Here is a 17695-nt window from a genome sequence, read left to right on the forward strand (position 1 = left end):
AATTCTCTTAACTTCCTGCTCGCTATGCTAATTGAAGCCTTCCTTTGACAGGTAAGAAGTCGAGGATCAGAGGAGAAAAATGTTCTTCTCCGACATATAGCCATAGCTAGCTAATGGCCTTGAGAACGTGCAACTTTCTCATGCTGTCTAGAAATGCTTCATTCTCTCTGTTTATTATGTTATTGTTATTAGTAGTAGAAGTATTATTAGTAGAGTGGTAGTAGTAAGTAGTCTTTATTATTCATTAAAACAACCTGTATTTATCGAGTAACCCCTATGAACCATGCCGTAGAGTGTGATGCACACTGCATAATAAAGCAGGGCGGCATGACTGGTGTATGTACAGGTGTATGGCTCAGAACAGGCGATGCATGCACCACATGCCTACATATGCTCTAAAATGCTTGCATGCACGTGCATACACAGATGCACACGCCTGCAGAGGCACAGGCCAGCTGCAGACGTGGCTTCGTGCACAGATGTGCGCGCACACACGGCCGCGCCCTGCTCTCGTCCAGATTTAACAGCTGCCGGCCGGGCTTTCCAACACCTCCGTTTCCGACCGGCGCACACGGCCTGTGAACGGAGAAGCACAATGAACTGTGCTTACCTGGCCCATTAGTTCATCAGGCACTCACTTAAGACGGTCACGCCACATTATAGCAAGTGGCTTCTGGGCGCTGGGGAAGGGCTCGATTTATTTTCTGAGAATTACCATCAGCCCAGATGGGAGGGTGCCAAGAGGCCGCATCCGTGGGCCTTTGGTCAGTGTCTCTGCCCTGTGCAGCTGCAAAATTAGTGGGGTTTATTTATGAGCCAGTTAGCCTTTCACCGGGTGTCAATTTGGCCCCTGGGATAATGAGATGGGTCTTAGGGACCATCAGTCTCTCCCTCACAGCTGAGGGTGGCTCTGAGGAGCCCGGCCCCTTAAGAAGCTGGTGATGGAGTGGAGATGGGCTTCCGACTTCAACACACCCATTTATCCCAGGAGCTGAAATGCCCAGCCGCCCTTCCCTTCTTACCCCCAGCAAAGACCCCTCCTCCCCCTCTGACATATTTGCAGGTTGAGCAAGGCTCTGTCTCAGATGGTTGAGGAGTCGGTGAATCGGCTCTGCTGGGCATCCTTAGGCAAGCGATCCAGGCTTTCTGAGCCCCTGTTTTCTCTCTTGGAAAATGAAGCCATACATCTGATGCATTTTGACAGTAACCAGGGGCCTTTTCTGTGCCCAGAACTGTGGTAGTTTCCAGGCTTGGGAAGAGGGGCGGGGGGCAGAAGCAGGTGAAGTCTCTGTTTTCAAGAACATTGTTAAAAAAAAAACAAAACCAAACCGAACGTTAACAACATCAAGAACAAAACTCAGTGGCTTTCCCGAACGCATAAGTCAGGCTAGGAAGCAGGCTCATGTGACAAAGGGCTGTGTGTTGGTCCAGGGGCTTCAAGCTCGGGAAAACTGGCCCCGGGTCTGAAGGTGAGCAGGCGTTTATCACGGAGGGCTGGGGCGGGGGCGAGTGTACCCGGGAGAGGGAGCAGCTTGTGCAAAGGCTGGTGACTGGAAGGCACTCGTGTCAGGGTAAAGGAAAGGCAGGCAAGAGGACCAGCCCAGTGAGGGTAATCTGGGAAGGCTGGGGACAGTGGGTCCTCCAGGAGTTTGTACCAAGGACCTGTTCAGGATTTGGTCTTCATCTTAGGCAATATCTAAAGCTATCAAAGGCTATAAGCAGAGGAAACACTCGCTCCTGTTTGCACTTTGAAGCAATCCCTCTGGCTATAGCCGGGGTACTAAACTGGAGGGGAGAGGATGCTGAGAGATGGGGTCAAACGCAACTTGTGTGGAAATGGTGGAAGCAGGCCCTAGGATGGGAGCAGAAGACAAATTGAGGGGGTTGTTACATGATTCGTTGAGCAGAATCTGGGCAGTGAGGCGAGGAAGCCATCAATGGTGACTCTGACGTGTCCCGTTCACACCTCCCTGGAGCCACTTCAAGATGAAATGAACTCAAGTGTGGTGAGTGTCGGGCACATCATAGGCGCCCAGTAAATGCCAGTTCTCGTCCCTCTGTTTTCACAAGTTCTCTGCCATTTGATTCCCACTGATTCTTTTGCAGACCCGGAGAACTGGGACTCTAATCCCTTTTACCTTCTAGAATGTTCTAACCGTATTATTATCATTTTGGCCACACAGTGCGGCTTGTGGGATCTTAGTTCCCCAACCAGGGGTTGAACCTGGGCCATTGCAGTGAAAGCTCCAAGTCCTAACCACTGGACCAACAGTGAATTCCATTCCCCTAACCTTCCCATTTTCTAACTCAGCAGTGACATTGCAGCAGGTCGCTTTGGCTTGGTGGACCTGCCAGGGAGAAGGCAGGCACAGCTTGCTGCTGGGAGTGGTTCTGCTGGGACACTCCTTGAAGGGCTGTTCCTTGTCCTGAGGTGTCTGCCCAGGAGAGCAGCTACTTCCTCAAGAAGGAAGAGAAACTTGACCGGTAGGTGAGGGAAGGCAATAGAAAACAGAATAACAGAGTGGGAAAAATCATGGAATCTGTGGGCAGAGGTAACTGACCCCTCCCACTCTGCGCTTTTATGATCATGAGTGAATCACTTAACCCCCTGGAGACCTCAGTTTTCTCATCTGTAAAATGGGGTTAGTGATAGTTCTTACCTTAGAGTTCCATTGTGAGAGTAAATGAGATACTCTGGTGGGAGAAACAGTCTATAAAATATAATGCAACAAGGAAATCATTCATGTGTAAGTGGGCTAGTAGGGTGGCTCTGTATTCAGTTCATTTTGGGAACAAACCCAAATTCTACCACTTCTGTGTGATGGAGCAGGGAGGTGAGTCAGTAATTTCTCTGTATCTTACTTTCCTTGTCCACAAATAGGCATTGTAGGGTGTAACTAACAGAAGTGTTGTCAGAATTAAAAGAGAAAATGGTCTAGGTCTCTGACCCTATGAAAGTTATATTTCTAGAGAAATAGAGAGAGACAGAGAGGAATAAACATAGAAGTCAAAAATCATTTTACAGAGTGATGTGTGCTCTCAAGAAAGTGAAACAGTGTTTGGAGAGAGACTGCCTTGGATGGGGTGTTCACAGGGTGTAGGGTGGGGCTCCCTGTGACCATTTAGCCCAGATCTGAATGGTAAGAAAAGATGCCGGGGTCCATCCCCGGCGGAGTCCAGGGGTTCCCCTCAGATGAGCGGCATCGGCGAAGAAAAGAAAGCGAGTCTAGTCTTGGTTGAGTATAGAATCAAGAAGATTTTATTCTTTTACATCAGTGTTTATATACCCTAAAACCAATAATCCTTTAAAGAGGTTTAAGGAGGGGGGGATGATAAGATTGTACCAGGTGCATAATCATGGGTTACATCATAAATAACAGTCAATACCTACACATAACTTTTAAACAATTCAATGGCATCATCTAGACAACTGTGAAAAGCCATCTACAAACCTTACCTTGGGAAGCTCAGCCCCCCAGGGGGACTTAGCTCTGGTATGTAATCCTAAGGGTCAGAGGTCTCATGAATTCCCTCCTGATCACACCCTAAGGAATCTTCTCAATCTCGTAATGGACTCTATCTACTTTTGCTTATGGGATAGATAGGCCTGTTTATTGGGACCCATGTGCCCCCAGGGACTGTGTTCCTGCCATGCAAAGGTTTCAAGGAGGGATTTTAGGTAAGAGTCAGACTAGTTTTTAGGGAACATAGAAGAATGCCAAGCATCAGAAGATGAAAGGAAGAGGCCTGGGAGTGGATGGTGGGGCGGTCTCGAGAAACCCCCGGAGGCCTGGACGCCTTTGCGTGTGGAGCGGTCCCGGAGATCCGGACACCTTTGCTTGCCAGCTCCTTGAACTCAGACCTTGTCACGGGTAGGGTTTCTCTCGCCGGCTCCCGACAAAAAGACAGTGACTTGATAATCTGGGGTGATGGTTCTAGGTCCTAGCTGCTCACTGGCATCACCTAGGGATCACCTCCAGCCGCGCTGAAATGAGGGTCTTGGGAAGTAAGCCTTAAACACATGCATTGTTTCATGCCCCAAGTGGCTCTGATACATAAGGAAGGCTGGAAATGACTAAATAGATAAAATATGCAAGATGATATAGCGAAGGTATGTTTCCCAACATCTGGTAGGATCTTGTATTTGTCTTTTTGGCCTGCCGAGGCAAAATACCATGTCCTTGGGGGTTTAATCAGCCGAAATTGATTTTCTCACAGTTCTGGAGGCTGGAAGTCTAAGAGCAAAGTGCTAGCAGATTTGCTTCCTCTTGAGGCCTCTCTCCTTGGCTTGCAGAGGGCAACCTTCTCATGGTGTCTTTACACGCTCTTCCCTTGATCTGTGTTGTCTGCTTCCCGTAGGATCTCTGCTGCTGCTGCTAAGTCACTTCAGTTGTGTCCGACTCTGTACAACCCCATAGATGGCAGCCCACCAGGCTCCTCTGTCCCTGGGATTCTCCAGGCAAGAATACTGGAGTGGGTTGCCATTTCCTTCTCATTTCACCTTAATTATCTACGTAACAGCCCTGTCTTCAAATAGTCACACTTGAGGAATGGGGATTAGGATTTCATCATGTCAGCTGGGGCTGTGCTATGCTCTTTGCAGCCCCATGGACTGTAACCTGCCAGGCTCCTCTGTCCATGGAATTCTCCAGGCAAGAACACTGGAGTGGGTTGCCATTTCCTTCTCCAGGGGATCTTCCCAACCCAGGGATCAAACCTGTGTCTCCTGGATCTCCTGCATTGTCAGGTGGGTTCTTTATCACTCGTGTCTGACTCTTCACGACTCCAGGGGCTGCTGCACACCAGGCCTCTCTGTCCCTCACCATCTCCCAGAGTTTGTCCAAGTTCATAGCCATTGCATCAGTGATGCCATCCAACCATTTCATTCAGTGTCCCCCTCTTCTCCTTCTGCCTTCAATCGCTCCCAGCATTAAGATCTTTTCCAATGGGTTGGCTGTTCACAGCAGGTGGCCAAAGTACCGGAGCTTCTCTTTCAGCATCAGTCCTTCCAATGAGTACTCAGGTTTGATTTCCTTTAAGATTGACAGGTTTGTTCTCCTCTCTGTCCAAGGGACTCTCAAGAGTCTTCTCCAGCACCACTGTTTGAAAGCATCAATTCTTCGGTGCTCTGCCTTGTTTATGGTCCAGCTCTCACAACCATACGTGACTCCTGGAAAGACCATAGCCTTGACTATACAGACCTTTGTAAGCAAAGTGATGTCTTGGCTTTTTAACACAATGTCTAGGTTTGTCATAGCTTTCCTGTTAAGAAGCAATCGCCTTCTAATTTCATGGCTGTGATCACTGTCTGCTGTGATTTTAGAGCCTAAGAAGAGGAAATCTGTCACTGCTTCCACCTTTTCCCCTATCTATTTGCCATGAAGTGATGGACCAGATGCCATGATCTTAGTTTTTTTTTTAATATTTAATTTTAAGGCAGCTTTTTCACTCTCCTCCTTCACCCTCGTCAAGAGGTTCTTCAGTTCCTCTTTGCTTTCTGCCATTCGAGTGGTATCATCCACATGTCTGAGGTTATTGATGTTTCTCCCAGCAATCTTGATTCCAGCTTGTAACTCATCGAGCCTGGCATTTCACATGATGTGCTCTGTGTATAAGTTACATAAGCAGAGTGACAATAAACAGCCTTGCCGCACTCCTTTCTCAGTCCTGAGCCAGTCAGTTGTTTCACGTAAGGTTCTAACTGTTGCTTGTTGACCTGCATACAGGTTTCTCAGGAGACAGGTAAGATGGTCTGGTATTCCCATTTCTTTAAGAGTTTTCCACAGTTTGTTATGATCCACACAGTCAGAGGCTTTAGCGCAGTCAATGAAGAACCTGTAGATATTTTTCTGGCATTCCCCTGCTTTCTTTATGATCCAGTGAATGTTGGCAACTTGATCTCTGGTTCCTCTGCCTTTTCTAAACCCAGCTTGGATATATGAAATTTTTCAGTTCATGTGACATGGAAGCCTAGCATGCAGAATTTTGAGCATAACCTTACTAGCATGAGAGATGAGTGCAATTGTCTGGTGGTTAGAACATTCTTTAGTGTTGCCCTTCTTGGGAAATGGGATGAGGATTGGCCTTTTCCAGTCCTGTGGCCACTGCTAGGTTTTTCTAACTTGCTGACATACTGAGTGCAGCACTTTGACAGCATCATCTTTCAGGATTTTAAATAGCGCTGCCGGAGTTCCATCACCTCCACTAGCTTTATTGACAACAGAGCCTGCTGAGGTCCACTTGACTTCACACCACAGGATGTCTGGCACTCACCCAGACCTAATAGAAACGGAAGAGATCAAGAGGAAATGGAAAGAATAAACTGGGGGAGGGGGCATAATTCAGGCCACAATACACCTAATGGATGCAGGTTTCTTTCTTGACCCTATGCTTCCTGTTGACTTTTTTTTCCTATTGACTTTCTGGTCTCCCTGTTGTAACACTCTACACTCCCCTCTGTGTGGTCCTGAGCACATTCTTCGCTATCAAATCATTGGTTTCTAGGAGATTGAGCTAAAAAGCTCCCAAATAAGGGCCTTATTTAGAGCCCTTATTTCCCAGGTAGGGACTGAGTGGTTAAAAGAGAAAGAAATTTGCTCAGTTCCTTACAGAAAAATGGCCCAGAAGTAGGTCAACACTCTCAGTGCTGTTGCAGTCACGAGTTCCCTCCTCTTACCTTACAACCCAGCTCTGCTAAATTATGTGACTTTGGGAAGGTTAGGCCATGACCTTGAATGATGCCTCTGTAAGTAAGAGGTGACAAAAGGGTGGTCATGAGCAATGCATGCCATAATAAGAAGGCTTCCTGCAATGTGTGCGCTATTAAAATCACTGCCATCATCAGTATTGTGCCTTTCGGTGGGTCCTTAAGCCATTTCTGGAGGAAGGGCAGAGCTTCAGATTTCTTGTCTGTTATTATGATTATTTATTTATTTTTGGCTGCAGTGAGTATTGGTTGCTGCGTGCAGGCTTTCTCAAGTTGTGACAAGCGAGGGTCACTCTCTCGTTGCAGTGTGCGGGCTTCTCACTGCAGAGACTTCCTTTGTTGCAGATACGGGCTCCAGGGTACACAGGCTTTGGTAGCTGCAGTACTCGGGCTCAGTAATTGTGGCACACAGGCTTTAGTTGCCCTGCGGCGTATGGATTCTTCACAGACCAGGGACTGAACCTATGACCCCTGCATTAGCAGGTGGATTCTTAACCACTGCACCCACCAGGGAAGCCTCACTTCTTAAGGTCTCCGAGCCTGGTGCCCATTGCTCTGTGTGAATCCAGCTCTGGGTTGCAGGAAGACTGTGCTTAGGAGAGGGTGAGCAAGGCGGAGGGGACAGGACATCGGGTGACCTTGTAGCTGCTATCTTCCCAGGGACAATGACCTTCAAACGCCTTTACAAATTCTGCCTCCTGGCTATTGCCAGAACCCAGTTTGAACCACGGGTCATTATCTTGTGAGATTTACACAGGAACGGGTGGGGTTCTCCCTGACCTCTTGGCTGACCTGCCTTCTCCAAGACAGGTGGGAGAGGGAAGTCTTTGTAGCTCAGTGAGGCGGTGACATCAGGATTCAGCCCTGTCTGCAGGGCCCCTTCCTTCCTGATGCTCTGGGAGCTTAATTATCAGGTCAGCAGGGAAAGGAGCTTACCTTGTTCAGAAGCTCTGGGAGGAGAAGGTGGCCTGCCTTTGTAAGCTATTCTAATAAGATCTTTGGAGGGGAACTCCTGCCAAGCAATGAAGTCATATGTGATGGTTGGGATTTTCAAGGATGAAGATGATGAGTAAAGAGACTTGGGATTTTCCAAAAACACAATCACACTTTTAAAGTGAAAAGGAAATGAAACCTAACATGCAAAGCAAGAGAAAATAAATGCAGCTTTGTGTGGATACCCTCTCTAAGTCCCTCCCAACAATTGTCACTGATATCCTACCCACTACCCCCACCCTTAGCGATTTTATTCTAATTCCTGAGCCAGTTCTGAACAAAGACAAGAAGTCCAGTCATAGCCTCAATACAAAGAACTTGGTTTAAATGAGAATTGTGCTGGAGAACTATGATTCAGTCTGAAAGAGGTGGCACCGATGAATCTCAGCATTCCCTTCGTTTCCCACCAAGCCCAGTATCAGCTGGATTTAGAGCTCAGATTACAAAGCTACTACCCCAAACCTCTCTCTGATCCTGCCAAGTCCCCTTTTCCTACAGGGTTTTATAAAATATATCTTCCACTCTCAGAATCAGATTTCTGTGGGCTACAAGTAACAGAAAACTCAACCATGTGGCTTGAACCACAAAGATGTTTGTTTTACTCTTATATCCCAGTCCAGAGGTGAACAGTGCTAAGGATAATTCCATGGCTCAGACATACCATCCAAGACTGGCGCTTTTAATCTTTCTTCTCCACCCTCTTTGGCTACTGGGTTCTCACCCTTATGAGTGTTTCCTTGTGGTTATGAAATGGCTGTCACTGCTCCAGCCATTGCCTCTTCACATGAGAGCGTCAAAGGAGGAAGCAAGGGGATGGGTAGCGGTAACAGAGGGTTCTTCCCAAAGTCCCCGTCTCCTTTAACTTTAAATTGTCACTGATATTTAACTGAAATCAACAAACAGTACATAAATCAAGAGTGTGCATTGGATGACTTTTCAGGTAGTAAATCCAGGCATGAAACAAAGTATACAAACCATGATCCAAAATATCACCAGCACCTATAAGTACCCTTGGCTGCTTTTCAGTCTCAGCTGGTACCCAAGGTAAATCACTCATCTGACTTCAAACTCTGTAGATGAGGTTTGCCTCCTTTTAAAAACTTCATATAAATGGAATCCTGCAGCATGTCCTTTTAGGCAGCTGTTTTCTTTTGCTATGACAGGTTCATCTACTTACTTGAGAGTATATTTTGTTCACTGTCATTGCTGCATAGTGTTCCATTGCATAAATATATGAGAACTTATTTATTCTATTGTTTATAGTTATCTGAGTTGCTTCCAAGTTGTGTAGATCATGGATACTGCTGCTATGCCTCCCCATATGCCATATTTTAGTGACTACATGTAAAATGCACATGTGTTGGAATAACCTGAGGGTGGAATAGCAGAGTAATAGGGATTTCCTTTGTCTTTCCATGGAAGAATGTCTTTCCCACAAGCCTCAGCAGCATTTCTGTTTCATTTAATTGGCTCATTACAAGTTTTCCCTGAAACAATCCACCAGCCACAGATCACTTTGACTGGCTAAGAGATTTGATGCATTCCCTGGTGCTCAGGACTTTGCTACTTGATCAAAATGAGGCTTCTTGAAACCATAAAGAAACAGGACTGATGTCAAGTGGGTACCATCACGCTCTACCACCTTTCCTTGATTATTCTCTCAGGTTCTTCTATGAAATGTGAATTTGTCTGAAGTTGTATGGGTGTCACTGTCCTGGACATCTTTCCATTTACTTCACCTTGCCTGGAAGTGTGTTCTTTTACCTGTCACCATCTACCTGCCTCCCCCACCCAGGTTCTATCTCTGATTGTGGATTTTTCTGGAGCCATAACTGAGCTCTTCTTTGGCAGGAAGGCCTGAAGATGCTACCCGGGGAAAATAATAAATATAAACCAACATCCTTTACATGGGTGATGTCTCAAGTTGTCAGTCTGCATTTCTATCTCATCGGTCCCTCTTCCGTTACTGAATTTTCTAGGAGCCTCTCTTTCAAGATCTCAGTGGGGAAGATTTTTTTTTAAGAACTGCAATTCTCTCTTGATATCATCAGACTAAAAATTCTGAACAATCTATGGCTGATTCTAGGGCAGTTTTGAGTAGGTTAGCAGGGGATTTCCCCAGAGTTGGAATTCAGAGTAGTATTTTAGGAGAATCTTAACACTGCAATAAGGATGGATTGACATTGCGTCAATTTCTATTACAATAAAGGAATCAGTGTGGTATTAGAATTTTACCGCCTGCAATGTTTGGTGAATTACAGGAAGGTCTAATACGATTTCCCGCACTATATTCTGTTTAGACTGGCAGGTTTCTTTGGGTGTTTCTCAGTAGACAGATAAAGCACTAGACAGGGGATTAGCTCTCTTGGAAGCTAAGAGAGGAGGTGATAGGGGATGTCGGTAGCTGGTGGGGATGGATTCTGATGGAGGTGCCCAGAGGGAGTGAGGCATTTATAGCATACAGAACACCAAAGGCTCAGAGCATATTACAGGGTATGGCCCCACCCTGTGGAGAAACTCCCCATGGGCACCCAGGACAGTAACAGCTAGAAAAGAAAGACTAATGGATTGCCTCCTGGGACGACATCACAAGGAGAAATAAATCACACCGAATGCCTCTCGAGGGAATCAATCATCTTTTTTCTTTCTGCTGGAGAAAAACTTCAGATTCAGATTTAACTCTCATAGATCGTGGGCAGCAACTCCACGCCCTCTCACGCTCATGCCTGTGCTCAGTCGCTTGGTGGTTCCTGACTCTTTGCAACCCCATGAACTGTAGCCCACCAGGTCCCCTTGGCCCATGGAATTTCCCAGGCAAGAACACTGGAGCAGGTTGCCGTTTCCTATTCCAGGGGATCTTCCCGGCCCAGGGATCGAACCCACATATCTTATGTACCCACACTGGCAGGCAGGTTCTTCACCACTGCACTAACTTGGAAGCCCCCAAGCCCTCTCAGCACTCATTAAATCATCCCAGACTCCCTCAGCTCTGTTGGATAAATTATCATCATTGTCCTTACTGTCCTCAGCATGGTTTTAGAGAAGGTTTCCTGGGAACAGACTCTGAGATGGACAATTGCAGGCAGAAGGTTTACCTGGGGTTACTCTCTGGAGACACACCTGGGAGAAAGCGGAGATGGCAGGATTGGGCGGAAAAGGAAACTGACCTGCCATGTGGCTGTAACTGATGACCCCGACACTCCCACAGGGAACTCAGGAGTGGGATGGCCTTCAGAGTTATTCCTAACTGACACAAGGGAGCTGCTCCTTTGTGTCTGCACATCAGTCACTCATGGGCTCGGGTCACTCCAGAGAAGGGGCATCATCTTGGCGAGGAAGTCAGTTCCCTGGTGCAGAGGACAGAGTCATTGACAGCCAATATTCCCAGCACCTGGTGAAAGAGTGCTAGCTCCAAAGAGGGGATTTAGCAGAACATCACACTATTCATCTGTGGGTCATCAACTCAATGATTAACATTGAATAAATCAGTTCAATGATTATCAATGATCATTATCATCATTATTGTTTAGCAGGAGAGGCTCAGTGGAACTAAGCAACTTACCCAACTGGTAGCTGGACCTTCAGTTCCTCTGGTTCCTGGCTCAGTGCCCTTTCTCTTGCCTGTCCACTTCCTTAGCCTCTCTTCACTTCTCTCAGGAGTGCAAATAAGGATGAAGGATGGAAGAATGATGAGGAATGGGTGACTCTGAATCAAGGAAACAGACACTCTGGTAGAAGGGGTCTAAGAAGACCTTCCCTTCAGTGAACACCAGTGAGCACTGGCATGTGCCAGGCATTATTCTGGTCCCTTTTATCATGGATTTCTTATTCTAATCAAAGAAGTTTATGTTCCTGAGGTCCTAGAAATCCGTGATGGAGAAAATCAGGAGAAGCTGAGATTGGTTGAATGGATGTGAGGACTCCTTTGAGAAAATAAGAAAGGTCCTTAGAAAGCTTATTATTCTTTTTTTTTTTTTTTTGGAAAACTATGGGTATTTAATGAATGTAAAAGAATATCAAAGAATGCAAGACTACTGTACACGGTAAGCATGCAGCTAGACAGAAATTCCTACGCCATAGTGGATGACAGACAGACTTCTCTTCTCTCCCTTCCACTTTAGACTGGATTTCGGTGGAGTTTGGTTTCAACTGATGAGGGAAGAGTGATGTTAGCAGATGAAGTCAAGCCAACCATCCAGTTAGTCTGTGGCATGTAGGTCCCCTTAAGGGCAGGGGATATGTTCTTTCATCAGAAACACAATGGCAATCATAGCTGAAAGTGATGAGATTTAGGCCTGTGTACTTTGGCCACCTGATGCGAAGAGCTGACTCATTTGAAAGGACCCTGATGCTGGGAAAGATTGAGGGCAGGAGGAGAAGGGGATGACAGAGGATGAGATGGTTGGATGGCATCACCGACTCGATGGACATGGGTTTGGGTGAACTCTGGGAGTTGGTGATGAACAGGGAGGCCTGGCGTGGTGTGGTTCATGGGGTTGCAAAGAGTCAGACATGACTAAGTTACTGAACTGAACAGGTTTTACATATTGTCCCCTTCTCTTAAGATAAAGATTCATTTCATGGTGATTTCCTAAGGTATGTGACTACATGTAAAACACAGCCCTTGATCATCAACATGGATCAGTTTCCAGATTTGTGTACAGGATTCTCTTCATCAAATGGAAGATGGGATATTTACATGTATCCCTGAAAAAGAAGCTTCCATTCAGTTCTCTTTTTTTCATGTTTTAGAAAAATATTTAATGTCATCAGTCAGTTCAGTTCAGTCGCTCAGTTGTGTCCGACTCTTTGCGACCCCATGGACTGATTTAATGTCATAGGAAATATTTATATTAGGTTGAGTGAAAGATAAATACAGATATATATGGTATGATCCCAAGTTGTAAAGCTGGAGAAAAATAAACTAGAGTGTAACAATTATGATCATTTTGGGATTATGGGAGGAAGGGTGAATTCTGCTGTCTCACTTACACTACACTTCATTTCCAACACTGAGTCGTGATTAAGACTGTGCAAGGGCTTAGATATCATGTCTTAGTTCCACCCCTTATGTGGATGAGTTAAATAACCTCTCTGAGCCTCTTTTTCCTTGCATGTAAAATCCAGACTTCTTTAATTTGCTTTTGCCACAGTGTAATGGAGCATACCCACAGAGGACTTCTGTATACTTTTCCAGACTGTGTAGAAGATCACGCCCACAAAAAGACAGAAGGGATTCTTAGGGGGCTGACAGATGTGTGATGAGGATTCCACTAATTCTGGTCTCAGCAGATAGAAGAGAACATTAGAGGCCTGGAGATACCAGTGAAACTTCTTAGAAAATGCTCTGTATCTTTTCTGTCCAGCACATCAAAAAGTGTACAAGGAAATGGCAACTTACTAGACCACAGCCCAGGGAAGTGGGCCCTCAGAGAGTCAACTCAGGCATTTATCAGCTGCCCACTGGACATGTTCCCCTTAACACAGAGAAGGGCCTGTCCCTCTTTTAGGCCACTAGATCTTTCTGTAAATAAGCAGAATGATTTGGCATATAGTTGCACTAGTCTGTTCAGGCTGCCATAACAAAATACCATAGACTGGCATCCCTAGACAACAGAAATTTAGTTTTGCATAGATCTGGAGGCTAGAAATCCTAGGTCAAGATGCCCGTCCATTTGACTCCTGATAAGAGCTCTCTTTCTAGAACAACAAATATCATATATTAACACGTATATATGGAATCTAGAAAAATGGTACTGATTAACATGCTTGCAAGGCAGGAATAGAGACACAACATAGAGAACAGTCTTATGGACACAGTGGGGGAAGGAGAGAATGGGAGAATTGAGAGAGTAGCATCGTCATATATAACCTTCCATGTGTAAAACAGTTGGGAATTTTGTAAAATAGCTAGTGGGAAGTTGCTATATAACACAGGGAGCTCACCTTGGTGTTCTGTGACGACCTAGAGGGGTGGGATGGAGGGAGGCTTATGAGGAAAAGGATATATGTATATGTATGGCTAATTCATGCTGTCATACAGCAGAAACCAGCATAGCATTGTAAAGCGATTATCCTTCAATTAAAAATAAAAACAAATTTTTAAAAAGAGGTCTCTGTCTTATAGATGGTTACCTGTTTGCTGTGTCCTCACATGACAGAGAGAGAGAGAAAAAAAAAAGAGAGAAAGGGGACTTCCCTCATGGTCCAGTGTCTAAGACTGCACACTCGCAATGCAGTTTGATCCCCGGTCACAGAATTAGATCCCACATGCTGAAACTAGGGTTTGCTGCAGAAAATCCCTCATGTCACATTGAAGACTGAAGGTCCTGTGTGCCACAATTAAGATCTGGCACAGCCAAAGAAATAAATAAATATTTTAAAAAAGAAAGTGAAGGAAAGAGAGAGCAGGTGCTCTAGCATCTGAAACTATCATAAGAATCTTCAACATATGAATTTTAGGGGCACACAATTCAATCCATAGCAGTGACCTTAATCATCTGTAGGTCTTATTTTTCTCCAAAGAGAAATATTTCAAGTGATATTCTTAGAAGTAATCCAGCCCCATATTCAAGCATCTGTGCTTTCTAAGTCAATAACCCAACTGGATGTTCATAATATTCCCTATCAGTGCTCCAGGGGTTCCAGAGAGCTTTCACTAGGCCACCCTAGTCATCAGCTAAGAATCCCAGATTCCACCAATAGGGAGCCAGCTCTAGTTGTACATGACTGCTGTCTTTAGATCAGAGGATAGAGAATTCCCATCTTAATGTTTTCAAAAGCAAGGAGTAGTCACATGGTCAGGTCATGAAGCATGGGCAATAATTCATTATCATCATGCTTAACTGTCAGATCATCAGATCACCAGTGGGCATTTTGGAGTCCATTATTATTTTATGGTCAGATGGGAGCCTTCCTAAGACCCTTATGATAGTTTCAAAGACTTGGAAGGCTGATTCTTTGTGAAATAAAGCTGTGCTGATCAGTAACTTCACTGCTTTCTGAAACTCAAAGTCTCCCAGAAGATGCTTTACTTATTATGGTATTGGGCAGCACTTGGCCACTTGGCCACCACTGACAGCAAAGAAGTCTGGAAGTGTATCTGGCTTTCCAGGATAAGAAGTGGGTTCTGCCAGCAAAAGCAGCTGAGAATGGCTCTTGGGTATTCTACCAACATGTGACCTTGACTCTGAACAGCCCAAATGAAAAGGAAGATGTCAGAGGCAGAAGAGGGTAGGGTTGGGCATGAGGTGAGTGACTCAGTCAATAAGGTCAGGATTTGGGATGGATTTCAGTCTTATCAGGGAAATGAAGCGGGAAACGCAGAGGATCGGAACAAAGGCCATGGACAGTTAGGATGCTACAGCTTGTTTCTTACATAGATGCCCAGTGGTTAGGTTCATGCTTCATGCCCCTCCTAGAAGAACAAGTCATAACACTGGTTGGAGACCTTGTAAGCAATCTGGTTCAGCAGCATTGTTTGAAGGCAGGGGTGGGGAAGTGTGGGGATGAGCATCCTAAAAGATAACATACTTTGACCACTTTGTCTATGTGTTCCATGAACACTGTTTTCTCCAGTGACTGTTCACCATAGCTGTAACAATTCTATGTACTATCTTTAGTGACTTTTTTTTAACTTAAAAATTTCATTTTACATTTGACTCTAGTTGATTTGGGCTTCCTCTCTTCCTCAGTAGTAAAGAATTCACCTGCAATGCAGGAGATGTAGGAGACTGGGTTTGATCCCTGGGTCAGGAAGATACCCTGGAGGCGGGCATGGAAACCCACTGAAGTATTCTTGCCTGGAGAATCCCACAGAATGAGGAGGCTGGTGGGCTATAGTCCATAGGGTTGCAAAGAGTTGGACACAATTGAAGCGACTGAGCCTGCACACACATAGTCGATTTACAATGTTGCACTGGTTTCAGGTTATAGCAAAGTGATTCAGTTGTACACATACATAGATCTAATTTGTTTCAGATTCTTTTCCCACTTAGGTTTTTATAGAACATTGAGCAGAGTTCCCTGTGCTATACAGTAGGTCCTTGTTGCTTATCTGTTTTAAATATAATAGTATGTATATGTCAATTCCAATATAGCCCTCCATGCTACCTTTCCCATTTGGCAGCCATAAGTTTGTTTTCCATGTCTGTGAGTCTATTTCTGTTTTGTAAATGAGTTCATTTGTATCATTTTTTTTTAGATTCTGCCTATAAGTGACATGATATTGTCTTTCTCTCTCTGAGCTACTTCACTCAGTATGACAGTGTCAAGGCCCATCCATGTTGGTGCAAATGGCATTATCTCATTCTTTTTTATGGCTGAGTAGTATTTCATTTTATATATGTGCCACATCTTCTTTATCCATTTTTCTCTCAATGGACATTTAAGTTGGTTTCCTGTCTTAACTATTACAAACAGCATTGCCATGAACATTTGGGTGAATGCATCCTTTCAAACGATATTTTTCTCCAGGTATATGCCCAGGAGTGGGATTACTGGATCATATGATCACTCATGAAATATGATAACTCATATGATAAGCCATGAAATCAGAAGACAGTTGCTTCTTGACAGGAGCGCTATGACAAACCTAGACAGCGTGCTGAAAAGCAGAGGCATTGCTCTGCAGACAAAGGTGTGTATAGTCAAGGCTATGGTCTTCCCAGTGGTCATGTATGGTTGTGAGAGCTGGACTGCAAAGAAGGCAGAGCACCAAAGAATTGACGCCTTCAACCTGTGGTGCTGAGAAGACTCCTGAAAGTCCCTTGGACAGCAAGGAGATCAAATCAATCAATCTTAAGGGAAATCAACCCCGGAATACACATTGGAGGGACTGATGCTGAAGCTGAAGCTCCAGTATTTTGGTCACCTGATGAGAACAGCTGACTCATTGGAAAAGTCCCTGATGCTGGGAAAGATTGAGGGCAGGAGGAGAAGGGGGCGGCAGGGGATGAGATGGCTGGATGGCATCACCAATGCAATGGACGTGAGCTCGGGCAATCTTCGGGAGTTGGTGAGGGCCTGGTGTGCTGCAGTCCACAGGGTCACAAAGAGTAGGACATGGCTGAGTAACTGAACGACAGCAGTGATCACTCTATTTTTAATTTTTAAAGTGACCTCCATACTGTGCTGCCTAGTGGTTATGTGTGTGCGTGCTAAGCTGCTTCAGTCATGTCAGACTCCTTGCGACCCTGTGGACTGTAGCCCACCATGGTCCTCCGTCCATGGGATTCTCCAGGGATGGGTTGCCATGCCCTCCCCCAGGGGATCTTCCAGACCCTGGGATTGAACCCGTGTCTCTTGCCACTGGCATTGGCCGGCACATTCTTTACCACTAGTGCTACCTGGGAAGCCCCAGTGGCTAAATTTAGTGACTATTTAAAAATTCTACTTTTAGAAAAGGTACTGAGAGGTAATGACTCATTATCACCCTATTTTCCTCAAAGCTATGCTTCCTCAGCCCAACCACATCCCACTTTTCTCCCCTTCTAAGAAGAGCAGACATTGACCAGATCTGGGATGAGGACAAGAGATGAATTTCCAATAAATTTCAATTCCCCTTAGAAGTGAGAAAGGAGGTTTGTATTCGTCCCATTAGTGCAAGTATAATGGTGAGGAAATAACTCTAGCTTCTGGCTATTAAGCATCACTTTTGTACTTGGACAGTGATATTTAAGTCTTGGCAATGCACTGGAATTACCTGGGATATTTTATTTTAAAATTCCTATTGGAGTATAATTGATTTATAGTGTTAGTTCCAGGTGTACGGCATAGGGATTCAGTTAACATAAACATATATTCATTCTTTTTCAGATTCTTTTTCCATATAGGTTATTACAAAATATTGAGTAGAGTTCCCTTTGCTATATAGTAGGTATTTATTATCCATTTTATATAAAGTAGTTTGTGTATGTCAACCCCAAATTCCTAATTTATCCCTCCCCTGGTGGAATATTTTAAAAGACTAGAAGAGTCATACTCAAATTAGAATCT

Source organism: Odocoileus virginianus, chromosome 33 (assembly GCF_023699985.2).
Source record: "Odocoileus virginianus isolate 20LAN1187 ecotype Illinois chromosome 33, Ovbor_1.2, whole genome shotgun sequence".
Lineage (NCBI taxonomy): Eukaryota > Metazoa > Chordata > Mammalia > Artiodactyla > Cervidae > Odocoileus > Odocoileus virginianus.